We start from the raw sequence: 27,583 nt of genomic DNA, 5'->3' as shown, positions 1-27,583 counted from the left end.
TTTCATGAGCTTGTTCCCTAGGGCTCCATGTGAAATTATTCTAATTTTTCGAAGTAGGGGGAAAAAAATGAAATAGTTCTGTTGGAAATGGCATTGATTTGTCTATTAAGTCATTACAGCTGTTTCTCTCTTGAAGGCACAGGAAGAGGAATTCCTGATTTATTTTTTTATTAATATAGGGATATGGGAGGCAGTCTGACAGTAAGAATGCAGTGAATTTTGGAAGCAGTTCTTGAAGTGCTTTCTTATTATGTATGTGAGAACAAAGAACAAGGATAATAAAGTAAAGAGTATTTTCTGACTTTCAGAGGTATAGCTTGGTCTGTGTCAATAGTTATAACTATCTTGGTGTAGGGTAATTTATTAGATGCCAAGGGTTGTGTTTGACAGCCTGAACTTTTCAGCCTAGTCACATAAGGGAAGGCCCAGCAGAATATATAATGCAAATGTTCACATAGTATAATGAAAAATACCCTTCTGAACTATTTTCCATTAAAAATAAAAATTTAAATTACTTAACAAAGCATGCTTCTTCTCCCTGTCTTTTAGCAACAAACAAAAGCTTCGATGTGCAGTCTAAAATTGCTCATCAAGGGGAGAGACTAGGCTAGGATTTAGTAAATGGCTTTTTTTTTTTTTTTCTTTGAATAAAGCAATTAGTTTTAAAGGGAACATGTCATCTTCAGTACACTGCTAAGGTAGAACAGTCATTGTGCTTTCTGGCACTCCATCAAACTGCTCCTTGTGCATAGTTATTGGAGAAAGTGCATTTACACGTTCTGTCGACGTCCAATGCCGGGAAGAGGTTTCTTAAATAACAAGACACTGGCTATTATGTGCATTAGCTTTATTATTTTTTCAAAAGTGTCTTAGCCTTTGGGGACTGAAGGTACTTAATAATATGTTGCAATTACAGTGTGCCAATGTGTTGTCGTCATATCTCAGGTGCTTGACAATCAAACAAGTGCAGATTAACCCTTAGATGTCTATTGAATTTCCACTTAGATGCTTTTATGTCTAGAGCTTGGGATGTGTCCACAGTGCAGCAAAACCCAACATCCATCTGTTGTCTTGGAGCATTGCCAGCAGCTGTCCCAGGAGGAATGTCCTCTGCCACCCCCAGATATGCTTAGCCCAATTAGGAGAAACGAGCTCTGTGCTTTTGGTTTGGATGGCCTGTGACTTTCTGAGTAGAGGTGTAGGCTGCTCTGGAGAGGGAGCATAATCAGACACTTTGCCCCAGGAAAGCCTGGGTTTGTGAGGGTGTTGTGATTTAACCCCACCTGGCAGTCATGTACCACACTGTCAGTCACTGCCCTGGCCCTGGTGGAGAGGAGAATAGAAGAAAAAACAATGTAAACCTGATGAGTTGAGGCAAGAGCAGCTTAATAGAGAAGATGGTATCTGTTAGCTTGCTCAGAGATCAGAAAGCTAAGAGTTCAAGTCCCAGGCCAGAGAACTCACCAAGGGGAGTTAAACTAGTGGTGTAGATGAAACCTGAAGTAAAATGTCTCCTGGACAGAGCTGTTCAGTCTCTAAATCAAGACAATATGAAATGTGTTCTGCATTGTGGGTTTTCTGTTTGTTTTTCTCCTCCAGCATCCTTGGTATTGAAAAACCTCCCAGAATGGATGTCAAGGAGTTCTGTTGAAGCATGGCAGGTACATCACCCTTAAGCCATAGAAAATATGCATTTTGAGTTGCTCTCTGCTGGATATCCAGGTACAACTTGTCTTTATTTGCAATCTATATTTTCTAGCTGTCTGGGTGTGGACAGAAGGAGGTAAAGGGAAAATCAGCTGCTGTCTATTTGTACCAAACAGCAAGAGCCCAAAGCAGACAGCCTTTGTTTGCTGGGCAGTATAAGAGCTTTTGTAGGTGGTGTCCAGTGTTTGTTATTTTTTCAATTTTTGGTTTTATTTTCCTTTGGAGTATGAGTACAACTCAGAGGGAAAGTTTGGATATGCAAGAAATTCAAGGAAGTTTTAAAGACTAGGTGCAAAGGCCAAGCAAAAGCTCTGAAGTACTAACTGAGTTATGGCTTTTACCATGATGCCTGGTCAGTAAATGAGCTAAAAGTACATCAATTCTAGAGTGGCAGGCACACTTTTTTTTTTTGTTGTTAGTTTTTTTGTTTGTTTGTTTTTGGTTTTTTTTGCTTGGTTGATTGATTTGGGTTTTTTGTTTGTTTAATTCTGGAAAAAGTTGTCTCCTGCTGAGGAAGCTTGGCTGACACCCAGATTAGTCCTACTCTAATCTTTAGAGTAACTTTCTCTGTGCAATGTGAAATGAGATGATGTGATGGTGCAGCAGACAAGCTGCAATACCTTATCCAGGTCAGAACTGCTCTCATATGAGTGAAGCCTTGCATCTGCAGTTAAGTCAACAGTTGAACTCAGGTCTGGGATGCTTCCTTTATGCAGCAGGAGTATGTAATTCTCCTCTGTGGTGCAGGCCATTCAGCAGATTGTCAGTCTTTACAGCGTAGCATTACAGGTAGAGATGTCAGGATCACCAACAGGGTTAAGGTTTTTCCATGAGAAGCCAGTGTTTGCAAGAGCTCCCAGTTGCAGATTGTAACTGCTTCAGCAGATGCCTACTGTGCAAAAGGTCATTCTTCTCTCTCATTTTGGTCTTGGTTTTGTTTTTCCTTTCTTTGTGTTTTGGAAAGTTCCAGTTAGAGAGGTTCAGCTGTTTTGGAGAAGGAAATTGGAAATTGTTTGTTAATAACAAAAATAAGCTTAATTGTCCTCCTCAAGTTCCATATTTTAGAGCAGGATCTTGGCCTTTAAAGGACAAAGTTCATGGGGTCCACAATGGTGTTAAAGAGATGGCTTGCATGACATGCCTATGGGAGGTTGTGTGTTGCCAAATTATATATGTCGACTTTAAAAAAAAAAAAAAAAGGAAAAGCAGTTTTATTGTGCTCATTGTCTGCTGGCTAATCCTCCTGATGTTTGCCCTGCTGGGATGGGAATATGGGTGAGACTGAACAGGTTTGTCTTTGGTGCTGTTGCTCTCAGATTAAAGTGGTTATTGTGGGTCCAGGCTCTATGAAATATCAATCAGATGGACATGACCAGGGCCTGGCAGATATTCTCAACCACAATACTGGATTTCAGGGCCTTTTTCCAAAGTGTGGAAAATATTTATCTTAACATCTTGTTTCAAAAAATTTAATATGGGCTACACAGTTGACTCTTTTCTATTATATGTGTTACCAAAATCCCACCCCTTAAGATTATGTCAGATGCATCTTCCCTAAGTCTAAGGAAAGCTCTTCTGTAGGCTTGTGCTCTGGCAGAAACAAGAGTTATGGTTGGTATGCACAGGAATCTCCAGGGTCATTGGTTCCTCTCCCTGATTTAGCTTCTCAGACCAAACCTGTAAAACCTACAGGAACAATTGAAGGTCTTAGGGAAAGTCCTGTGCAGAAGCCTGAGGGAGACTGATAAAAACACAACTGAGACTGGTGAATAGGAGAAAGGAGAGGAAGCATGGCTCAGAGCAGGAAATAACGATGGATCCCATAACTAGGAGAATCTCCACAGTGAAGGTTAGGACTAGACTTCTTAGGTTTTTTTATTTCCTGATAATGCCTAAACTAAAGTAGGTCTCCATACTAGAGACAGCACTAATGGAGACTGGTCTCCATTGCTCACAGTTGTAAGAAAATAATGGATCTTGCATGCTCTGAGAGTTCATTGCAGCTTCACAACTTCGCTTGGAGCAATAGTTCTTTGGTGAGCTTCAGGAATCCACTTGATTTCCCCTCATGCCTGTGGAATTCAGGATAGGGGTTGTTCCTGGAAATACTGTTTTCCTTAGGGTGAAAATCCCTGGAGAGCACAGACTCCACTGTATGGGGCATGTAGTGATACAAGGGGGAATGGCTGTAAGATGGGGAGGGTAGATTCGGATTAGGTTTAGATATTAGGAAGAAATTCTTTGCTATATGGTGAGGCACTGGCCCAGGAAGGCTGTGGAGTTGCCATCAGAGGTGTTCAAGACCAGGCTGGATGGGGTTCTGAGCAGCCTGAGCTGCTGGGAGGTTCCCTGCCCACAGCAGAAGGTCTGGAATGATGGTCATTAACCATTCTTTAACCTAACAATTCTATGACTGATATTTCTGGGTGCCTTATTAGAGTTCTGATAGCTGTGATTAAGACTGAGTAATGAGGTGTGACTCAGTGAAGGAGCTGACTACGAGAGTTGGCCACTAAGCTCAGTATTGCTCACCCTCAGCATTTGGATCACTGTAGGCCTTGGCTTGGTCAGCACACAACATGACCATCCATGCTGGAGGGCAAAAAGGAGGCCTCACAAAGAAGTCCAAGCAGTGGAAAGACATACTAAACCATCCATTCATATAACAAAAGAAGGGAAAAATGAAAGCCAAGGACTGTATAAAAGGATGAGGATTTTCTACCTTCATGTTATGAAGCGTGGTTGCCTGGAACCAAGGAACAAGTTTCATGTGAGAAATCAGCTCCAGCTGATTCCAACTGGTTCCTGCTTTCATGTCTACTTTACAGGTCTTAAATGTATTTGTTAGGCTTCATGTGTCACTCCCAGCCAGCTCAGCAGCTGGCCTGCTTGAGTAGGATTGCTTCTCATACAAAGCTTCTTGCTGATGGTTCCAACAACTTGGGGCACTTGTCTATCTACTCCCAGTGATTCCTGTTGGTCTGGGATTGAAAGATTTATACTGGTCTCTTGAGCATGCAAGAACAAGTGCACTGTAGGTACTTTGAGGGTAGGAAGAAGTCTACTTTGAAGAAGCTTGATATTTGGAAGCCCTATATGGACCATCCTAACTCCTCATGAAAACTTCCTGGCTCCCTAGGCATGGAGCTCCCTGCCAACAGGTTTGTGGTCCCCATCCTGTGGTGTGAGCAGGCCTGGAGAGAACTTCTGTTTTTTTGCTGTCTCAAATCCTGAGTTCCTCTATGATATTTTCGTTGTTGTTGTTTGGGATTTATTAGGAGACCTCCTGGGGAAATGGCTCTTCTCTTTCTCTCTCTTCATTTGGATGCTTGATTCCCAGGAATGTGTTTAGAGGGAGAGTCTGAGTAATGCCTTTTGCCTGGCAGTGCCGTTGTTGCCCAGAAATGTAAAGCAAATTCCGCTGAGCTATAGCACTCGATTCCTGGAACTGCATGAGGCAGCTCACAGAGCATGGAAGCTGCTGCCACCTCACTGACAGGCTTTAGGGAATCATGCAATTGCTTTCATGCCTGAGCAACCTGGAGCCCTGGGTCTTCTGGCTGGTGGTCACTCCTCTGTGAAACCACAGAACTGTGGGTATACTGCACTCTCCTGTCTGCTCTTGTGGCTTCTGGTAACACATGGTGGGAGAGGAAGAGAAGAAATTAACCCCACTATGAACCTGATAGGCAGTGCAATCTCTTATGTGATGCATGTGTGGGAGCAATTCCTTCCTGACCATGGTGTAGATTTGGCTCATGTCCTAAAGAGCAGTATTTAGATCACTTTTATCTTCATTCTCATAGCTACAGGGATTTTTAATGTCTATAAAATGACCCAGCTGCAGTATTTGACTTGATGACCTTCACTAACAATGAATTTTATGGACTGGCTATACAGTAGGGGTGGGGAAAGCTTTTCTTTTTTCTTGAAGAATGTGGGAGTACTTTGTAGACATGCTAGATTGGAAAAGAGACCTTGAGAGACTGTCTGCTTCATTTACCAACACTGATCTAAGCAGCTGAAATGTGTGGTGCTTTCTGATGAGAAAAAGAGGTGGAAGACCTCACCTGATTCACATGAAGAAAATCATTTATCCCATGGCATAAGGACTGTGTTTAAACATGGTGCTTGTGCACCGGTGTACATAGTTCATGTTTAAAAGTACTCAAGTTATCTGTGCATTAATACTGGCCTAGGAGCTTTGAAGCATGTTTAAAAGTACTCAAGTTATCTGTGCATTAATACTGGCCTAGGAGCTTTGAAACCACCCCTCTGTACCACTCCTACAAACATTTACAAACATATTTACCTAGTCCTGGCCTGTGGCTCAGGCCAGGCAGTGAGAAGTCTTGGACCTCTTCGCTTGGTCAGCTTGTTAGAAGGCCCATTAAGATGAGCTGAGCTGGGTGTTTTTGTGGCAAAGCCTTGGACAGCAGCTATCAAGTTGATTTGTTTGGTCATACACAAGTGGAGGAGAGCTTTTCTCCTGTACCCATTCTAAGAGAATCCAATGGGGCAAGGTTTTCCTCTCAGTTCGTTCATTTAGTCTTGTTGTACCTTCAGTAATGTGAAGTTTGCTGTTAAAGCTGGGGTACCCTTGGCAGCCAGCCCAGGGAGACACTGCATACTCTGACTGGAAATCCATTTCCTCTCATGCTGGCCTATTTTGAAAGAGTAAACTCCTCTTCTCTGACTTCCTTTATGTGCTGGCTGTCAAGTTATAAGAGCAGCATTTGACAGTGCTGATGCTGCTGTTTGTATCAGCAAATCACCAGCCTTGAAAGAGCATAATTTGACTAACAGCTCATAATATTATTATTCTTATTAGTTTATGGCAAAAGAAATGCAACAGCAACTCTCTTCCGTGGCATCAGCTCCAAATGTCTGTGGCATCAGATCAGCCAAGGCTCTTTTTGAAAAATTTAGCCATACTCCCCCACATACTGCTAACTTTACAGTCCCCCATGGCATCTGTGTGCAGTGAACTGAGCTGTTGAGACTAAATGCAATTTGCAATCAGGCTTCTGTTAACATGGAAATGTACCGGCTGCTCTCCTGCAGTATGGATTCTCATGCTGTCTAGCATATGGTAGCATTAAACCCAGTCTGGAGTGCCTCTCGTTACCACACTGTTGAGTGGAGCACCCTGAAAAACAAGTGTGAGAGAAATGTATTTCGGGAACCAGCTCTCCACTAGCACAGCTTGTCAGGAGCTATCAAAAGGAGAGTGTACCTCAAAAACTGGCCCTGACAGCCGTCCAAGCAAGTACAGAAAACTGACTTGAACATTGATGCAAAAGCCATGTACTTACCAAGGTAGGTATCGCACAGGGAGAAGGGGACAAGGAGAATCAGACAAGAGCAAGTTCATTATTAACAAGTTAAAAAGCTTGAAGCAGTCTATTCTGCTACCACTATAAGAGGGATTTTGATTCAGGAAGATAGCCTCAGGTATGGAGCCAGCAGTTATGTAAAGACTTGATATAAATGATATAAATGTAGGCAAAACAAGAAATATATCCATCCACAGAGGGAACAAACAGGTAAGGCTTTTAACCATTAAGTGTTTCATTCCAGCTTTAGTTCACTGTGCAGCACATAAAAGTAGCTCTGGAATTTCTTCAGTGTTAGCATATCCTCCATTGTCATGAGAGGTAGTTTAATTTTAATTTTGCTATTTGAGTGATATGAATAATTCAGAGTGTTTTCTCACTGTCGGCTCTGCATGTCCTCGTCTCTTCTTCCCTGAGGCGCTCAGGGTACTGCCCTTAGTGAAAAATATACAAGCTGCAACTGAAGAGAATTGGGTTTGAGGCAAGTAATCTGTTGCCGTGGGCCAGCAGGGACATGGCATCTGAGTCATGAGCTCACAGTGCTGCTTATTCATCGCTCTCTTTGGTCAGTCCCACCCTGAAGACCACAAGCATCTGTTCTACTATGTACACCCATGTTATTTGTTACTTGCAAAACTGCCAATTTGTTTGGTGCCCTGAGCCTCTGATGTGTGAAGAATCTCAGCTGTGGGCTGTGGCCAGAAGTAAAAGTTATTGAGTGAGTGCTTTTGATCTTAACACCTGTTTTTCTTAGACACTTCTGTGAAAATTTCTTATGAGTGCAAGTTCTTTCAATGTAGACCTGTATTTGGCTGTTGAGAAGAACTGGAGACTGAAGCAGTATCAGTAGCTCCAGAAGTAGGATTACAAAAGCCTTGAATCCTGTGATGTAGGAGGGAAAAATGGCAGTAGATCAAAGGCTACTCTTCCATCCTGGAATCTTCAACCCTGGATGTTTGACTCTACAAATGACTGCAGCATCCCATAGTGCTTTCTGATAGTATTATGTTTAGATAAGACTAATGTGTCTGTTGGACATGGCTGCTTCTTTCTCTATTTCACTTTTCTATACTTCTGGGTAGAGCGAAGGCATAGGACACTGTGTATGACCTGGCTTGGACTCTTGTGTTTCATTGGTTCTGCAATATTGCTTTGTGAATACTTCAGTGTCCTGAGCTATAGTGCTGTGACAATCTGAGATGGGGACAGATACGAGCAGATTTGTGAGGAAAATAGAAACAGACTGTTGGCTAACTAAGTTTTTTTTATTTCTTAGAGAATGTTTTTAGACAGGAGAAAGACCTGGACCAGAGGGCAGATGAGGGAGACTTTGACCTTTCTCAGTTCCAGATGGCCAGAATATTTCATGTATTCTCACACACAGAAACCCTGTACTTTATATGGAGATAAAAAATGGATGTGCCTTGATCCAGCCTCATCTTTCTGTTATCTTCACTTCAATTAAAAATGTAAGAATTGACCTGGCAGGGTCTCATTTTTAAGCTTTAGGCTACTGCAGTTTTTGCTTTGTGTGGCTAGTGAAAATGAGGGTAATCTCCATCATGAGAGCTGAATAGGCCAAGAGACATCTCATCTCCCCCAGGAGGTGACTAATCCAAACTTAATCCAGGAAGATAAAAATGTATTTTAAGGAAGTATCTTAGCATAAGTTTAAAATCTGAAAAACATGATGGAATTCAAAAATAAACTTGTGTGTTTACGTGCTTATATGAATATGGGTAGAAAAGGGAGTATTTCAAGGTAACTTCCTATTTCAGATTCTTAAACCTCCTTCTGAGAAAACCCGGATGCCAATTTTTCCCTGACTGTGAGTGGTTAGCTTTTCCTCGGTAGCGGGAGGACAAGCAGCTATTGCTTGTCATGTTTTTCCCTAAATGTGACAACAGACAATCCCTAACTGTAACTCTCTCTCTCTTCTTCTCCTCCACATGGCACTTTCACTTAGTTGCTTTAATGATATCCAACTGGGCTCCATCCCAATTATTTGTTTTTCTGGTAATCATCCATATTTCCATGTTTAAAAAAAATAGCATTGGAATAACTTTGGTTTTGCAAAGTAAATAACTGAGCAGACACTCCATGCATCTGGAAAGGAAAGAAGGAAGGATTCTTTTTTGGGGAGGCATTTTCTTTGGGTTTAACCTATATCCTCTGGTTCCCTCACCAGAGACCTTAAGCTGTGCTACACTCCTCTCTGCTCCTGTGCTTTGGTGCCCCATGACAAGGACAGACAAGATCTGTGAGGTTCTGCACAAGGCTCTGTTGGCACTGATGCCACTGTCTGCTGGGGAAGTACCTGCAGCACTCAGACCTCAAATGCTTGTGGATTCAGCCTGGCAGGTTTCATTTCAGACTACTTAGGTCTGCCCAGATGCTATCCCTGTCTTGAAAAGCAAGAGGTCTGGTTTTTATGTGTAATGTCCTCATGGAGTCTGACAGAGACCTCCTCTGTCCTGTCCCTGCTTGGTGATCTGAGCACTTCTGCTGACCAAGCTTAGGCTTTGTGCTCCTTTGCCATGAGTGTCCTCAGGTTATGTGGGGGCACTGTTTGTGGCCATATCTCCAAAAGGAAATTCCCCTTTTGTCCATGTGTGCAACAGCAATGATGTGTATGTGGCCATACCTGACTTGTGACTCAGGTTTGATTGACTAAAGTTAAGTTTCCCACCAGAGCCACCTTTACAGTGGTTGTTAGCTTGTACCTTGCTGATCTTTGGCTATCTTTTCTCATTTGGTTTCAATCCTCATCCATTGCTGCAGCTTTGCCTGTCCTATTTCTAGTTCTGATTTCTGGGGAAGCTTTACAGAAAGAAGAAAACTGCAGTTTCAGCAATAGAAATAGATAAAATTTCTTTACAGTTTCTGCAAACTGTAGTGAAGAGTCAAGAAGCTGGTACAGAGGAAGCTAGATGAAGGATTAAAATGGACAGGTGCTGCATCTTGGGCATTTTGAGAGTGCTGGTAAAATGAAAAGGGTGAAGGTAAAGGCATATTTTGGAGATCCATGGACTATGGATAAGTGTTGCCATGGTGTTGATTAAGGAACACCTTAGTTTACCTATTTAGTTTAGCTGTTAGCTTATCTGTAATGATTTAAAAGGAAAAAAAAAAAAAGAGTTAAAAGAAAATACAGTGCTTGTCACCTGAGATCCATTCGGAATTGAGAGCAAATTTTTTATATCCTTCATTCTCATATTCTGTTGCTGTGCACAGTGATTCACAATAATTTCTTAGAAACATGCTTGAGGAAAAAGGGTTGTGATTATTTATGCTTGATTGGATTTGCCTTTGTTATTCTGGGGACAAATATCAAAGGTTTTGGGAACTTAGTAGCAAGTTAAGCCATTGATTCTCTGATGGGACTTCAAAAGTAGAATTGTAATACTGTAAAATATTTATCTTTGACCTTCCTCACTTGGTCAGTTCATTTTCTCCTGGCCAAACTTGGGATTAAGAAAATGAATTACCCAGAGATATTTACTCGTTCATAGCACGTGAAATGCTCTAATCACAGGCAATTTTTGAATGGCCAAAAATAAGAACTTCTCACTTCTGTGCAGCATGGTCTGTTTACAGTGTAATGAAGGAAAAAATATCTCCATAGTAACCTGTAAAACAGGCAAGTCTACTTCTTCCACTTCAGTTCAGTCTTCAGTAAAGAGATTTTACATCTGGTTTTTGAAAACAGAAAACAGAATAAGCCACAGTTTTGGATTATGTGACTTCCATTAGTACTGAATAGCTTGTGGGTTCAAGATCTGTCCCTCTGCTTCCTCCTCTTTGTTACATTTAAAATGATCCGTAAAAGCCAATAAATTTTAACAGATGTGAGTTGCTGTCCCATCAAGGGGTCTCTACCTGAAGGGTTCTTCTGCAGGTGGAGAGACAGGACATTGTGAATAGTCTTTAAATATGTAAACAGACTGTGAAGAGAAAACATTTCTACTGACTGTGGATAGTGCTAGAAGTCTTAAGCTTACCTTGAGACAGAAAATGTGGTCAAGCCTAGATATGTGATGCTATTTTCTAAGGGTAAGAGGAGTTAATGGATTTCTGGCAAGGCTATATAATTTTCCTTGCTTGAGAACTAAAAAAGAATAAATAAACAAAACAAATATGCACACTTCACCTGCTAAAAAAACCAACCAACTCCCCAAAAACCACACCAGAAATTCTTTAAGTGGAGATAATCATGCCTTGAGACACTGGGCATATGGTATCAGTGACTTTTTGAGCTCCCATTCAGTATTGCACTCCACAATCCATTGCATTTCCTAGGGGCCTCCCTAGGAAGCAGGTATGTTTTCTTCTGGGCAGAGGAAATGAAAGCTGCCTGCTGGTTTTTGTCTGTTCCTGCTTCTGGCAGCTGCGTGTGAACGTCTCCTGTTGGAAGGGCAGATACCAGGTGACAGAAGTGAGATCTGGCACATGAAAATAAAAAAGGATGGTTGAAGGAATGACTTCAAACATCACTGCTTTCAAGTTCAACTTTCATTTGGGGTAGAGGAGTGAATTAAACCAGTGGTGCACTGCCTTGGAGGTTGGCTGTGTGGCACTGGCATCTGAATGGGGACAGAGACTGGAGAGACCCAGGCACCAGGCTCTGGAAAAGGGATGAAAGGTAGGGCTTGCTCAACAGCATGTTCCCATCTGTTCCCTGTACTGGTATCTGTATTCTTTTTTGTCTTTCTTTCAGTGCACTGTGACCAAATCCTCAAATTTCCTATGTGGTTCTGGAAAGATGACTTGTAAGAGCTCTAAAATGCAGCTGGTTTTCAGGTTTTATTGGTCTGAGGAAAGTAGCCCTAGGGATACAGAGGGGACAAGTTTCTGTGACTCCCTGTTTCAGCTGGGCTGGTCTGTATTTCTGTTGATATTTCTCAAAATGGCAGATGGAAATTACAGATTGTCAGAAAATAATTCCAGTTACTACTTATTTTTTTTAAATTTCAGAAAGAGTCTTATTCTGGTGAAAGCTGACAAATTATGCAGAGGCCAAACATTTGTGGATCCTTACATTATCTGAGCATGATTCTTGACTGTTGAGAGCCTGTTGAGACTTGGCTAGCACGTCTTCCTCTTTCCCTGGAACTATTCTTGAGAAAACTGTATATGTGGTGCTTAGGGCCATGGTTTAGTGGTGGACTTGGCAGTATTAGGTCCAAGGTTTAACCTGATGATCTCAGAGGTCCTTTCCAACCTGAATGATTCCACGATTCCTTTTACTCCATGATTTTCCCCTCTTCCACTGGTTAATATCCACACTCATTCCTGCTGCTCCCAGTATCTCCTATTGCCAACTACAATCCTGCATTAATCAATAATAATCAGAGCTTCCTTGTTGCTGCCATCTGTTTTCTCGCTAAAGGCTGTCTCTAAAACAATTCAACTTGTGGCAAAGCACTTCCAGGGTGTGGCGCGTGTGGAATCGGATGGGGGCTCGGAGCCAGCGGGCACGACAGGGGGACGGCGCATCCCGGGAGGACGGATGCTCTCGGGGAGCAGCTCTGCCGTGCCCGCCCAGCCCCGGGAGCGGCAGGGCTCGTCCCGCGGGTACCGGCGCGTCCCCGGGAGATGCTGTCGGTGACCGTCTGCTGCCACCTCCCGTCCGAAGGGCGATGCCGTGCGGCCAGGGAGCAGATGGGAAACCACCTCCAGCCCCCAGGCATGGCATTGCCATCTCCATGGCGTTCTGGGAGCGCTGCCCACGCCTGCCAGGGCAGCCAGGATCTCAGCCGTCCTGGGTGCTACTGCTGGCTGCTGACCTGTCTCACTGCATTTTTTCCTATCTCCACCGTGCAGTGGCCTCATTTCTTTCCACAGTTTGTTCTTTCTGGGTATCTTGGCCACTCAGAACCCCAAACAAAGAATGACCAATACCAACAGCTTGGAGGTGGCTGGCCAGTAGCAGTATCAGGAGGTGAGCTGGCTGCTTCCCTCTGGCAGAGCAGCAGTGGGGAGAACTCCTCTCCCTTTTCCCCCTCGCTGCAGTTCACAGCAGCTCCCAGCTCCACGGGCCTTCCCAGTCAGCTCTGGACTGCTTGGCTGGGCCAGGCCAGCAGAGCAGGGTGTGCCACACTCCTGTGCCAGCGCTGCTTGCTGGCAGCCAGGCCCTGGCCGGGCGGCTGTCCTGCTCTGGCCAGCCCACAGACTCGCTAGCACTGGCCACTAGTAGTTGCTTTTTAATTTGGATCCCTGTGCCTACTCTCTGGTTTGAGGGGAGGGCAAGGACTATTCTTTCTCTGCTTGCTTTTACTTCTTTGGCTTGCTCTCTAATAGCTATTGCAGCTTCCCCGCTGCCTGCAGTGACTACAAATTTGAGCTGAATTAATCCCAGACAGAGAATCTGAGGCAAACTTTCCTTCCAAAATGTTCAGTCTGAAAAGACATGAAAGCAGGATGGGCTGGCCACCTACCTTCCCTGTGTTGGTCTCATCCCAGGCAAAGGTTTGGTCTCTCCCTTCTAGCAGGACTGAGAGGCTCTTGGTGCTGTGCTGGGCACTGACCAGGCACACATGGAAGGGAGAGTCTGTCTGCCAGACCTCAGTGAGCAGACAAACAGAAAGCAGCAGCGTGGCTGGCACTCAGAGGTTTTGCTTGCCGCCCTGGAAGCAGCCCTTGCTTGCAGCAGAGGTGTTGCTTCTCCTTCCCCAGCTGGCCCAGCCTGCTGGCGCTGCTCAGACCCTCAGTCTGTCCTTGTGCAACCCTGTGCTGGCCAGGTCTCATCTTGTTCAGTTATCCCTCTCCATGGCTCCTAGAAGCATCAAGATTTCAGCTTTGGTTTCTCCCTGTTTCCTTTCTCAAGGAGTCTTATTTCGTGGCATCCTGCCCTGTTGTGCTGAGGTTTGTTTTCCTGCTGCCTGGCTGAGGTCAGCATCTGTTCCCACAGCCCCTGCCCAAGGGAGCTCTCTGATACCTGATAACAGAGTTGCAGGCCACAGACCCTCTCTGATAACAGCAGGGTGTTAGATCCCAAGCAGCCACTCCTAAATCAAACATATGGAAACAAATTGCCTTCTTTGTCTCTGGGTCTATGTATACAGGTATTTCCCATAAAGAAAGAGGTACAGATACCCTGTGATGGAGTGGTGGAGACCACCACAGGATCCTATTTCCCATGAGAGCCTCATGGTTGGTGTTCCTGGCAAGGGCTTTTCCTCTGATTTCAGATGCTGCTTCTTCCTTGACCGAGTCTGACAAAGAGCTTCTTCCAACCCTGTGCCTGTGACTGGTAAAAATCCTCTGAGCTGTTTTCCTGTGGGATCTTTGGAGTTTTGGAGTCTTGGGGGTACCTTCTTTGCTTTTTGGGTTTTTTTATCTTGGAGCTCTCAGTGCTGTCCTATTTCAAAAGAGGCTGAAATGCCAGAGCAAAAACACAGGAAGCCTCTGCATCACCCTGCCACAGTGCTGTGTGGAGCACGTTGCTGTGCCATGCAACAAGCCTTTTCTTTGGAATTCATAGATAATTGCTAGTCCTGTCAAGGGCCATTCATTTTAGTAGTGTAAAAATCACTATGGTTTTATTTCAAGCTTGAGAAACCACTTTGTCAGACTGGGCAAATTTTACCAAACCAGTATGCGGGCTGTGGGCACAGCTGGAGTTAAACAGAAAGAGCCCAGTTCCACAAATACCAAAGGTTCTCTGACTTGCTTTGAAACAGGGAAACAAAGTAAACAAGGGAAGGAAGGGCTGGGGAAGTGGGGAGAAAGGAAGGGGAGAAAATTTCCTCTTTTCTGACGAAACTGTTTTCACCTCTTTATTCCAAAGAGAGGTTTTCTGACATACGGGGTTTTAAATGTTTGTTTGCTCTGCCTGCTCGGTTGTTTACTGCTCTGAGAGTCTGTGCTGCCTCTGCTGGCATCCTCAGTCTTTCAGGGAATATGACAGAGTGCAAGGCTGTTTACTTATTTCTACTAGCACTTATTCAGCAATGAAGTTTTTTTTTCTGCTCCAGGTTTTGCCAGGAACCAGAAACTGTTGCAGGAACGTGGTGTTTGTGGGGATCTTAAGAGAGAACTATTACCTCTTCTAGGCAGTATAGCTTCCATTATATGCTTTGCTATTACTGGTGTATTTGGTTCATGGTATAGGGGAAAGTTCTTTTATTCCTGAGTTTTTTCCACATGGAGAAACAAAGGACTTTGCAGAGAAGAGGAGGGAGAAGGAAGGGGAAGGAGATGTTTGTCAAAAGGCCATGGAGAGCATCTGTGCAAGAGCCAAAGTTAGACAGGAATTTTCTGAGTCCCTTACCTCTGCTCTGTGAACATCCACCCTATTTTCCTGTCCCCTTCCCCAGCCTCTCTTTTCTGGCCTGGCCAAAGTGAAGGTGGGTTCTGCTGTCCCAGGGCTGGTTCCAGAGGTGCAGCACAGCTGTGTGCCACTGAATCTCTGGAGTTAATGAATGAGTCTGGCCTTCACCATCAGCTTTGGGCTAGCTCAACTGGAAGCTTGCACTTGTAGACAAGCTGACTGCTGTTCTTGTAGAATTTCATGACCTTCACTTGTGGGACTCAGATTCAGTCAAAGAAAGAAACTGAGAATTTCTAGACAGGCAGATGCCTGGGAAAGAGCTGGATAAGAATATAAATAATTCTTTATCTCTTTTGTTTTTCACATTGTTTATAGTTAAATTCTATTACTGTGCATCAAGCCCTTTACACCAATGCTGTGGGCTGTTTTCACTTCAGAACCAATAGATTTAGTCCTCATGAAGCTCTATATAAAAGAGCAGTGTATTTTAAATAAAAGGGAGTTTTTACTATTACAGCCTTCTGAGTTGGAGTCTCTTCATTCCCGTCCTGCCTCAACAGCAACACTCACTAAGTTTCATATTCCTTTTGCCACATCTCCTTTGGTTTTTTGGGTTTCATATTCCTTTTGCCACGTCATAGGGATGCAATCATTTCTCAAGGGCCATGAGGTAAAAGCAGCTTTTCCTTCATCCTCCAAACTGGAGTGTTGGGAAGGAGCACCTTTGCTGCTGAAGCCTATTGTAGTACACCTGCAGACTAGACAGAAATATCTGCACAGCTTCAGGCTGGTCCATTGACCCAACATGAAGAAGTCTGCTTTTCCTTCAGAATGACCTGCTGTTTTCTCTGGTTTTCCATACAGGAAGAATGAATGTCACTTCATTTTATTAAAACCAGAAAGGAGGCTGTTGGCCTTTTTGCTTAACATCGTCAGTACTGCCCATGAGGCTCTGCTTGCCCTCTGGATTGGGTCAACAATATGCCTCTGACCCAGGATTTTTCCAGGTAGCAATCTGAGAGCTACTGATGCTCTCTGAGCAATGCTATCCTGCAATTAGTCTGACAAAAATGTTATTTTTACGTATTTCTCTTTTGTCATTTAAGGATCCTAAACCCCAGCTCTTCCACAACTGTCTTTCAAGGAGGAAAAGAATACTTGCTATGTACTGGAATGTGTCCTTTATATTTGATGTTAACTAACGGGGATGAAATTACTCTTGGCTCTTGATATTACTGAGTGTTCCCTTTGGGGGCTGGATTCCTTCCCAGCAAGTGGTAGTAGCAGCCACCAGCAAAGGTGAGTTTGACATTGCTGCAAACTGTCCCTAAAGCAACCAATGCAACTGTGCCAGCAGTAACTCCCTTTGTTCGGATTATTTATTGAAGGTGAACTCCTTGAGCATACAGAGCACAGAACGTTTTTGTAAGCACAGAAAGACCCCAGAGGTGTGCTGGAGGAAAAGTTCTCAGGCTTAAAACCATGTCAGGCACTGCATCGGCTGCAGGCTGCTACCTCCAACTGCTTTTGGCTCCTTGGTTCCAGGCAAGGGGCAGCTTCCCTGGTTCTGAAAGAGCCTGTCGTTTCCAGTAACTGAGGGAAGAATTACTGTTGTTTATGGTTTAGAAAGCAGGGTGAGAGCACTGGGATACTTGGCCCTCTGTGCCTTTCTATTCCTATCTACAAAGTGTGGGTGACAATATTTTACCTTCTCCAGAGGGACATTTGCAAGCTAATGGACAGAAAGTGCTAAGAACTCCCCACCTGGGCAGTTGGGACACCTTGGCGATCTGCCCAATAGCTTTTAGATGTGCCTTACCTAAGCAACAGTGAGTGACAAAGGGCATAAACACTTTAGAGACAAAGTGCTGGCTGCTCCCTGCATAGTGTGTCTGTGGGCAGTGCTGCTTTGTGTTGGGAGCCTTCTTCTCCCTCTGTTTCAGGTTGCACAGAAGCTGCCTGCCATTCTGCTGGCAGAACTGCTTTTTTAGCCAAATGAGAGGGTTCCTGTGTTTCAGCATCACCATTAACTCAGAGGAGGTTTGGCTAATGAGCCATGGTGCCTGAAGGCCCCTGAAGGCCAACATGCTTCTGCAAGCCCCAGGATGGGACCATACCTGCTACCTCCAGCCTCTTGCCTGAATGCTGACATTTTTTATGGCATTGCCATTATGCTCTCTGCTGGCTCTAGGCACCCAGAGCTCACTCTCTGTCATATCTGTTTCTCTGGATATTTATGCTGTAAGATTGGGAGCAGAATGCAACCCTGAAGGCTTTCAGCAGTGTCAACTTGCCCTCATTGCTAGTGTATGAGAAACCTGCCACACTGTCTCTTCTTTGATATCTTCCCTGGATTTGTGCTGCTGAGAGGCTTCTCTGATCTCTTCCACTAAATGACACAACCTAGAGCGAACTTAGCAGAAAAAGGTCTCTGAGTTTCACAACCAGAGTAATCTTTAGGAAAGGAATAACTTAGATCTTTGATGGTCCAAAAGGCCTGACAGCTGGGACTTGCAGGAGAAACCCAATCGTTCAAATAGTGGAAACGTGAAGAGAAAAGGGTTAGTGTCAATCTTAGGTTAATTGGAAAATATTCAAAGGACTTTGTTTTGCTTAATTTTGAGGTTAGAAGTTCCCTGGCGTTCTATGAAAAGAATGCAATGCTGGCAGCTTCTTTGAAATATGTAGGAGTGAGCTGCAAAGCAAAGAAGTTGTTAGAGGGGTTGTGACCTCCTCCTGGCTGGCTGGACAGCAGGAAAATGAAGATGAGAATATTATGCAATTGCTCTTGCTTCAAGAGCAGTCTGTGTGTAACATAAGTGGATAGGTATGAAGACATCCTTTCAAAAGCAGATCCTCTGTTCATCCTGATACCCAACATCAAAAATGAGGTTTCCTAGCCCCAAGCTCTCTCCGAATGCACACATGGGGAGCACCAGACACGTCAGGTGTGTTGTGACTCCACTGGTCTGTCACAAACACCACTGGCAGCATCGGTGGTAAAGTGTGCATTGCTCTGCAGTAAAAGTCCAGTTTTTTGGATTAATTATATGCCCTTGATAAGGCCACCACTTTTTTGCTTAAACATAAGGTGTTTCAGGGCAGGGAGTGTCTTAGCTTACATTTTGGGAGTATTGTGCAGAATGGGAACCTGCCCATGGTACTGGGGACTCTTGGCACTGCTGGTTGTAACCTGTAGGCATGGGAGGGTGGGGGGACTCACCTGGCAAGTCTGGAGCCTGCAGAGCCAGTTCAGCTCAGGGAGTCACACAGGGAAGCCTCTGGGGCTCCATGCAGTGAGGGGTGGGGCAGGGGGCAATAGAGCAATCACCTTAATAGTCCTTCTCCCTGTGCCTTGTGCCAGTGTAATTCCAGCTGGGCACTCTGCTATACCATCTGCAGTAGAGCAGCACAAGCAGATGGAGACTTGCCATTATAGTGGCTAAGAAGAAGTTTGAGAGCAGCTCTTTAGCCAGGGAAAAGTTGGAGGAGACGATTCACACAGGAGGCAGATTCACTTTCCGAACCTGCTTTTGAAGAAGAGGAAGTTCAGGATTGCCTCAGAAGCATTTCAAGCCTTGGAGAGCCTGAAGTCTGGTAACCATGTTCAGGGCGCAGTGTTTAACCACATACCCAGATTCAAGTGGTGCAGCAATGGATAGAGGGCCCCAAAATAGGAAACAGTGCCTGGGAAATGAGCACACCACCAGCCTGATCAGGACTTTCAGCAGACCTCTTGGAAGAGAGAATCCTGCTGGATTCTTATACAGAGCAGAAGTGTTTCTCAACCCTTTTGGCCTGTGTGCCAGTTCTGCTGATTGAAAAATCACTTCTATTGATTGGAGGATTTTCCTTCTAGCAGTTTAATTACAGAATAAGGAAAGTGTGTGTCAGGCCTCTCTTGGGATTTTGTTTCTTCCCTGTTTTGAAGGCTGAAATGGGCAGTTCTAGTTTGATCAACTCTGTAAGTCATGGAACCAAAACCTGCATGGTTCATCTCCTGCCAGAAGTGGGGACCTCTGTTCTACCCCCAAAATGTACCCAGTCGTGGGCTGCAAACATTCAGGGAAACAATCTGTCACTTCACTTGTCTTGAGCCTTCCCACCCAGCCCCAAGGTAATGATGCAGGTTTTGTTTTCCTCCTGAATTTGTCTGGCTGGTTCAGGCTCCTAGCTCTCACTTTTTGCTCTACATTTTACTGGTGGCTTTAGGTGCATTGCAGTAAAAATACTCTACCTTAGTGAGGAAACCAGACAGTACTTTTAGGCTATCATGGAGCTGTTCATAAACCTTCTCTTTTTGCTCCTGGAGTGCTTAGAAGGCTCTGGGAATAGTCATTACTAGTGTTGTGTAATGGTCACAGTGCACTTCAAGAGTCAACAATATGTTGTAAAAAGGCCAAAAGCCAATACCCGTGTGGACTGGCTCCTTCTGGCCAACAAAAAAAGTAACCTCTGGAGAATTTTAACCTCATACTAGCTGCTATTATCATTGCTTTCTCCTGTGTTGTTGTCAATCAGCTTTCAACTTAGGTCGAAATGCAATTGCAGACAGCAATATAGAAGAGAAAATTCTGGAGGAAAAACCCCAACCTTACACATTATCTATAATTACAGACTGGGCATTGTATTAGCCTGAGTATAATTCTATGTTAATAGGGAGTAGTATCCCTCCTTTAGGAAAGCAACTGATTTAATGGAATCTAGTGGAATAAATTGTCATGCACAGCCAATAAAAGCATAGCTGGATTTTTTAAATGTATTTCAGCTTTGATGTATAGAGGGTTTGAACTTCTAGCTTTGCTACCTGTTTCTTTTGTTAATACTGAAGTAGATGAACTGCTGGCGAAGTCTGGATGATCCAAAACAACACCGTGGGAAGGTGTTCCTACCCTCTGATGGAAGCATAGTCCAGAGGGAATCAAAATCAATGGAAGCTGTAGTTTTGGCCAGAGCTTGGCATGATTCCCTCTAACAAGATGTGTTGAAAACTTCCATTACATAAATGTCCATGACCAGTTTTTCAAAAGATGCAGAAGAGAGACACAAGTCAAAGCCAAGCATGTTTTCTGTGCCTTGGAAATGAATTGCCTCCAGGGAGCCCTCCTAGGAAGTTCAGGCTGTTTACCATATGGAAGTTGCTATGGCCTTATCTTTGTGTTCCTACATCTGTGGTCAGGAACCACTCCAGCTGTACCAGTGCAGCTGTGCTGAGTCGCTCTTTGCCTGAAACCTGGGCGAGGTCAGCTTGTGTTCATCCCTGTGGTGCTGAGCTGGGCAGTGTATGCTCCTCCTGGCCACCATGCCTTGTCTGGTTCCTTGCTAAATGCAAGCTGAGGCTCCTGTGCCTTGGTTTAGCTGGGTATGCACAAAAGCATAAGTGACTATGAAACCTGAAATGTAGTGGGAAGAGGAATGGTTAAGCTAGTGTTCTGGTTTTTCTGGTTACTTTCTCTTGTTTAAATGAAATCTGGATCAGTCTAGATTTGGGTCTGAAGTTTAATATTAGAGTTGCCAAAAGTAGCATACAGGTTTGGATGATGCTCTGGACAAACTTCCAGAGGTCCAAGCATACTTAAAAGACTTATGAATTTGTATTTTTGTTGCCTGAGTCTTTTACAAACTCTTGAACAACCTTCTCCAGAGTATTCAACCTTTCTGAACTTGGAGAACAGCACTAGTCTCCTATGAGCTAAGTGGTGCAGATTGAGGTTCAGCTAATATTTGTTGAAGAGTAGGAGTTCTTTAGAGGCATGAGAGGCTTAGCTAATATTTGCAGAACACTTTGAGGTCTTGGGATAGATACTGTTACCAAAGGGTGAAGTGGTATTCACATGTTCTGTCATGTCTATGTTGTTTACAAATAGAATAGAATGATGTTTTCAAGGTCAGGGACCTTGAGAACAATAGTGGGTTTGAAGCACTCATTTATTTTTACCAAGTTCAGATGCCTGGCATACACTAGCATTTCATTTATATAAAGGATCTGATCAAACATTTTGGTTGTTTAGAGGACTTGTTTTGCTTGTTTTCAGGCTGTTGAAATGTCAGACGGCGAAAACAAGAAAGAGCTCCAGATGGAGCAAATGGAAGAGAAACACGATAGAGATGGTAATGGGGAAGCTTCAGATTCACACTTGATTGGGAGTCCCATGCTTGGGATTGGGAGTCCCCACCCGTGGCTTCCAAACCCACTCTCTGTGCAAGCCCTTGTGCAAAGCAGCACCCCATGAGGACGTTCTTCATTATTATGGTAAGCAAAGCCAGTAATAGTTTGGGTTTTGATTTTTTTTTTTCACTGTTCATTAGTCCATCCATGCTGGGAATTTTCTGGGAGCTGCAATCTCATCTGGAATACTTCGTTTTTATACAGCCAAGAAAATAATAAACATCCTGCTTTAATGATCCCAAATTTGAATTGAGTTTCATGACTTACATTAATAGGGTGAATAAATGCCCAGTAGTTTGATCTCATTCACTGGCATTCACACTGTCATTTGCACCAGCAGATCAATCTGTCTTCCTAACTTCTAGTGAGGATACAGACTAAATCTGTGTTTGAGTAACATTGGAAGATATAATAAATGCTGTAAAACCCCTGGTTATAGATGGAGAAGTAAAAACTGGTAAAAAAATCTATCTAATCAGACAGCTCATTTAGCACAAAAAAATTTGTCTAACTTCCTCTAGTCCACAGCCAGCTTTCTTGAAGACAAAGGGAAGAGTAATTTGTACTGGCAAAGCTAACCCTGATTTAAAATCAGAGTAAACATTTGGCGCAAAGTGCAGCTTTTGTTTGTTTACATTTGAAGCTGTGCTAGTCACTGAGGGCTGGAGTTACAGCAAATTCCTAACGTATGCTGCCATTTAATTTGTAATGGTGGTGGTGGCTTATTCCCTAAAGTTTTGGAAGCAGAGTGCAGTACAGGAGACTGAAATTACCTTGCAATTACCAACTGAAACAGCTTCTTTGGTGGTGGTGATTATAATAAGGGAATGTACAGGGATGGCATTAGGATGTGCTTGGTCAATCACTATGTTAATTGTGTCAAACAATTATTTTAAGGACTCAATTCTAAGTGCATTAAACTCTTTCTACCTTCACTGAGACAGAAGCTGCTGAGCACCTTGGGTGTCTGTGTCCTTAGTTTCTGTGCCAGGCTAAGGGATGGGCAGAGAGGCTTTCAGAAAGGAAAAGTGTTATATTGAAAGTCACTAATCTGTGACACTGTGTGAATATAATCTTTAGTTCTGTCTTGGAGACCTCCAAAATATCACCTCAGGAGAGCCATACTCATCAGCAGAGATATTCATAAGCTGCCATCAGTGCCTATCCATGAGCTGCTGTACCCATAAGACAAAGAGAGGAGGAAATAATTATCCCGGAATTTGACAGTTCAGAACATGTGATGTATAGAGGAATGGAGCTAAACTCATGGGATCAGTGCTGCCTAATTAATGTCTTTTTGTTGCTGTGCCATAGCTTGTACCGTGCTGTGAGCACACACTCTAACAGGCAAGTTCCCTGTGCCTAGGTTTGGATCTTACCAATTCAGGCTTGCCACATACTCCCAAAAACTAGTCTGGAGCTTTCAGCCACATAATACTCTATGTGAGTCAAACAACAGGAATGTATGAAATCAGACATATATGCACACTCATAACTGAGCTTTCATTTTAGAGGTTAGTATTCAGTTAGTTAAAACCCCAAGTGTAATGATTATGTGGGAAAGTCATTATTTACTGGCTTTGAATCCAGTGGTGGGAGGCAGATCAGAGGTGCTTTCATGAAAAGGTATAGAGAGTAACTTGCAGAACTGAGTCCTACTTGCTGAGTAGAAAAAATATCTGACATTGTTAATTATAGTCCTTTCTGTCTTGTTCCTTTGCTTTGCATTTCTCTGTGGAAGGCAACTTTAGCTCCTCTGAGGAAGACATCAATACAGTCAAATTAGAGCTGTGCAGGAGGAATGTTAGGGAGGGTGGAATAATCTAAAGTGTCCCTCATTCTTGTGTTTAGCTACTGACACAAAGAGACACTAATCTTGAAGCTTGTTGGATTTCTATGTAGAGGAATGTGTGAAGTCTGAGGCCTTCACACACCTTTTATATCTCAGGAGAGACAAGCAGTAGCTCCATGCTTTTTAAACCCTTCAGCTCTGCCTTCTGTGTCAGCTGTCAATAGTAATGCTTCATACAGAATCAGCCAGATTTTCTTTTTTTTTATGTTTTTTTTTTCCTCATTTAACATTGCTCTAAATTAAATGTAGTTACAGGAAACCTACTGAAATAACACACATGCAACAAGGTATCCAAGTAAGGTAGAAACATCCAACAGATGACTGTAATCACCTGTGAGGCTTTCTGTGCTTCCAGCTCAGGGTCTCTTTTAATAACTCAAGATCTTTGAGATTGCTTTGGTAATTTTTAATGCTTTTTTTTGGTGACTGAAATATTGCTTGCTCATAGCTAATTGATCTTTCCCTGTCATGAAATCTCTGACAGAATGTCAGTGAGGATGTCATGGCTGCCTTGTTGCCATCTGCATGAGACATGTGGAGACGCAGATAATTTTTTTATTTATTTTAGCCAGATATAAGACAGGTGAAGGGTAGCTGAGTAAATTTTTGGCTGCTATGGAGTACAGGATGTAAAGGAAACTAATGTAAATGACTTTCTATGAAGGCACCACCTACACATTTATCATTGAACTGATGACCTGGAAATCAAGCTGAAGCAGTTATATTTTAACTGTATTCTTTTATTGCCAGGTTCACTTTACTATTCTTCTGCAACATTCCGTGACTTTAGCCAAGAGTGTTTGACCAAGTGATGGAAGGTCCTTGTTGTCAAGAGTACAGAGAAAATGACTCCAGCTCCCAGGATTTGACAGAGATTCTTGTGGGGTCAGGCTGTGGTGATGGTGTGGGTGATGGGTTGCTGGCAAGAAGCCTTGGCCAGGCTGGGAGAGGTGCAGCAGAGTGGTGCCCATGAGCTTTGTGCACACAGGACAGGAGCCCAAACACCTGGGCTGTGCTGGCCTCAGAGCCAGCGTTGCCTCACATGTAGCTGGTATTTGGCCTAGCTCATCTAGAGGCACGGGTATATTTAGAATGCAGACCTATTTCTAATAATAATCTTTCTGAAGTGATTGCTAGATAAGTCAATTATCTCACTCCTCTTAGAATGGTAACTATTAATTACTTGAGTTATAGGCACAGAGCAAAGATGATCAAAGCAGATGAGGCAATGGGATACTGAGATCCACAGGGTGGTTTAACACTGATGATGTCTGTTCACTGATTCTGAAATTCTTTGAAGATGGGTGATACGTAATGTTTCTAATTGATTATATTAGCAAGAGTGTTATCTGGAGGGTACTTGATGGGGATTCATGATATCTTACCCTGTTTCTTTGTATTTTATTGGCCAACTGAACAAGTTAACCCCTCTTCCTGTGCCTTACTTATCCCACTATTAAAATGCAGTTATTCACTCATAAAACTGAGTTAATTATACTGTTCTTTTTGAAAAGTGCCCAGACATATATTGATTACAAATTCTGGATGCAATTTTGAAGTTATTACAACTTCTTCATTTAGGTAATAACATCCAACGTCAGTGAATCTGATTTGTTCAGAGCAGGCAAGGGGAGATGTGAACTTAAATCATTACTGGTTTCACTTTAAAGTTCTTTGCTATTTCTTTAAAGGAAACTATAAAAGTTGATGCCAGAGCTCTCCTTTTTGCTGCAACTTGGTGCTTTTCTGCAGTGCCTATTTCTAGTTAAGAGAATCCTAGCATTTGGCAAATGGCAACTCTTCAGTCTAATAGATGGCACAGCACTCTTGTCTGGGAGCGTAAATGTTCTGAACTTAAGAAGTTTTACAGGTGGCACCCTCAATTTAGCAGAGACAAGAATAACATCTATTGCCATTCCTGACAATTCTTACATCCCACAAAGCCATCTGAAAATGTAGAAGTAGATAGTGGAGGATCACATTTAGGTGCTTTGGAAACCCATTGTGTACAAAATAGGTGAATATCAGCCTGAGGTGTTATCTGCCAAATGTCATCTATTGAGGAAAAGCCTTTTTTAATTTTTCTTTTTTCTTACATACTGCTTCCCTTCTTGATATTTTCTGGAAAATATGTCATGTTCCTATTTGTCATCCTAAAGAGGAGATGAAAAGAAGTCCCCTGCCTAATCTTGAGTTAGTGAAGGTAAATGTGTCTGGAAGGAAGGTGACCACTTATACCATAAGAGAATGGAGAGTTGCTGGTGGAGCCAACACCACTGATAGAGAATTGGCATTGAAATACTCACAGGTTATTCAAGGTGCCTGAAGACTGTTGAAAGGAAGAAATACTTTAGGTCAGAATTACTGCAAGGTATCTATTTCTGTCACAAAGTTAGGGCAGTGAATACTTTCCACTGTTATTTGAGATTGGATATGGCCTCAGGACCAACCCATTTTGCAGTTGATTGGCTGCTCAGGCCAAACCCATAACCAAAACTCATTTTCTGCTTTTGTAGGGAGGGACTCTTCACATAAGAAGCATCACCTGATCTTGTTGGAGCAGGTAAAGGCAGATATGAGTAGAAGAGATTGAGTAAATGGCTTTCCCTCTTGGAGAGGCTGGTCTTGCTAAAACAGTTTTAAAATCTTTCAACCCAGCTTTACTACATGATCAGAGAGCTTTCTTTCCAGATGTCATTGAAACACCTTGTTGCTAAATCCCAGGTTGAAGGTGCTGAGTCTGCCTTTTATGTGGTTTTTGCTGCAAAAGGCTAAAACTGATGCTGCATTTCCAAGTGCTGGGTGATGTTCACACAAGCCCTGAGCCTTAGTCAATCCCTTCTCCAAAGAATTTGTGACTGGAACTGTCAGACAAAGTAGGGATGAAGAAGGTCTTTTCACAAAGGCAGTTTTTAGCTGGTATGGGAACACAGGAAGCTGTTCTCAAAAATATTACTATTATCCAGTTGATGTGGACAGCACAGGGAATATATCCAAGTTTCTGCAACAACTGATTTGACCAGTTGGCAAAAGAAAGATATACTGTCAATAGTCTTCTTCCACTTTTGGGAACACAGTATCCTCTGTTCAGTCATCTCTTCAAATATCAGCTTCTCAGGATCTATAAAGTTTTACCAGATACACTCTGAGATGCAGGGAGTTTCTGGCAGAAAATAGGAATCCACATCTGTAGAGTCCTCCAAGACAAGGACTAGTTTTCTTCTCTTGTGATTGGAATTTGTTCCCTGCCATTAAGTTTTCCCTCCTGCTTTCATTTCTTGCCCTTCTTTGCTATCAACTCCCCTTCATTCTCCTGGACTGGAGATAATAGCTCCTTTTAGCAGCAATACTCATGTCAGCACTTGTCTGTCCTTGCAATTGTGTATTTATATATCTTTGCTTTAATTTTCAAATAGCCCATCTAGCAAAGGAGGGGATGGCACAGGGCAGATGCAATGGGACCTGCTCTTCCTTATGTGAAGTTGCTAAGGATGTCAGGCTCACTTATCTGACCATTCTCCCATTGGGACAGGCTGCTGCCACCTTCCAGGCTGGTCCTGCACTTTGGCACATCTTCACAACATGCAACAGAGTGGCTTTCAAAGCAGTTCAGCTGAAGTTGTGATTTGTGTAAGGTTTGGGAAATATACTCTTATAAAGGGTGGATGTTGTTCATTAGATGTTGATGCCTTAATTTCTGCCCATAGACAGAAGATTTTGTGCCTGTTAAATACAGGTGGTGCCCATGCAACTACCTGCATTTCATAGAGACACTTTGGGACCCAGGAGTTTTTGAGATTTTCTCTGCTGGTAAATAGTGGGGAATCAGGATAAATAAAAATATGTGCTTGTAGCCCACAAGTTCACTGACAAATTCATTTATTGTGAGACCTCAAAATATTCCCTTCTTCTCCAAAAATTGAAACTTGAAGTATTAATTTCTTCTTTAGAGCATGAGCCCTGTGATCAGCAAGCTCAGTGTCCAAGAGTATTTTCACTAAAAGACAATACCCAAATAATAATTTAGCAATAAAATCAAACTCATTTGACATTACAATTTCTAAACATCTTTGGAAAATAACTTTCAGAACTACAGTTGTGTAACTATGATTCTCTGGGAATGTTCATCTGAAAAGGACCAAAGTGCTCAGGGCTTGCATAGAGCCTAGCATTCAGGTCCTGTATTCAGTTTTGAAAAGTGCTACTATTTGGGAGCAAAATTTCATAAAAGCCCTTGAAATAATTAA

At 43.0% G+C, this 27,583-nt stretch overlaps 1 protein-coding gene and 1 long non-coding RNA gene across 6 annotated transcripts in view; one reads left to right on the top strand and one right to left on the bottom strand.

Annotated features, from left to right (window-relative positions):
* Positions 1-832: 832 nt before the first annotated feature.
* Positions 833-21,354, bottom strand: LOC146766655 (uncharacterized). Its single transcript, XR_014957227.1, has 2 exons — positions 13,481-21,354; positions 833-2,691 (listed from the first exon to the last, which is right to left on the bottom strand). It is a non-coding gene; the product is annotated as an uncharacterized LOC146766655 (long non-coding RNA).
* Positions 21,355-21,422: 68 nt separating this feature from the next.
* Positions 21,423-27,583, top strand: part of TP63 (tumor protein p63) — a 221,285-nt gene continuing 215,124 nt past the window's right edge. For 4 of the 5 annotated variants that reach the window (XM_085587182.1, XM_085587185.1, XM_085587179.1 and 1 more), the window contains exon 1: positions 21,423-21,568. The gene's annotated coding sequence lies outside the window, so the exon portion shown is untranslated. The remainder of the gene's footprint in view (positions 21,569-27,583) is intronic. The other variant, XM_085587190.1, reaches the window with a different exon arrangement.

The sequence above is a fragment of the Lonchura striata genome, chromosome 9 (genome assembly GCF_050655825.1).
Source record: "Lonchura striata isolate lonStrDom1 chromosome 9, ASM5065582v1, whole genome shotgun sequence".
Lineage (NCBI taxonomy): Eukaryota > Metazoa > Chordata > Aves > Passeriformes > Estrildidae > Lonchura > Lonchura striata.
The sequence above is the reverse complement of the archived record's forward strand: the minus strand, read 5'-3'. Positions and strand labels throughout refer to the sequence as shown.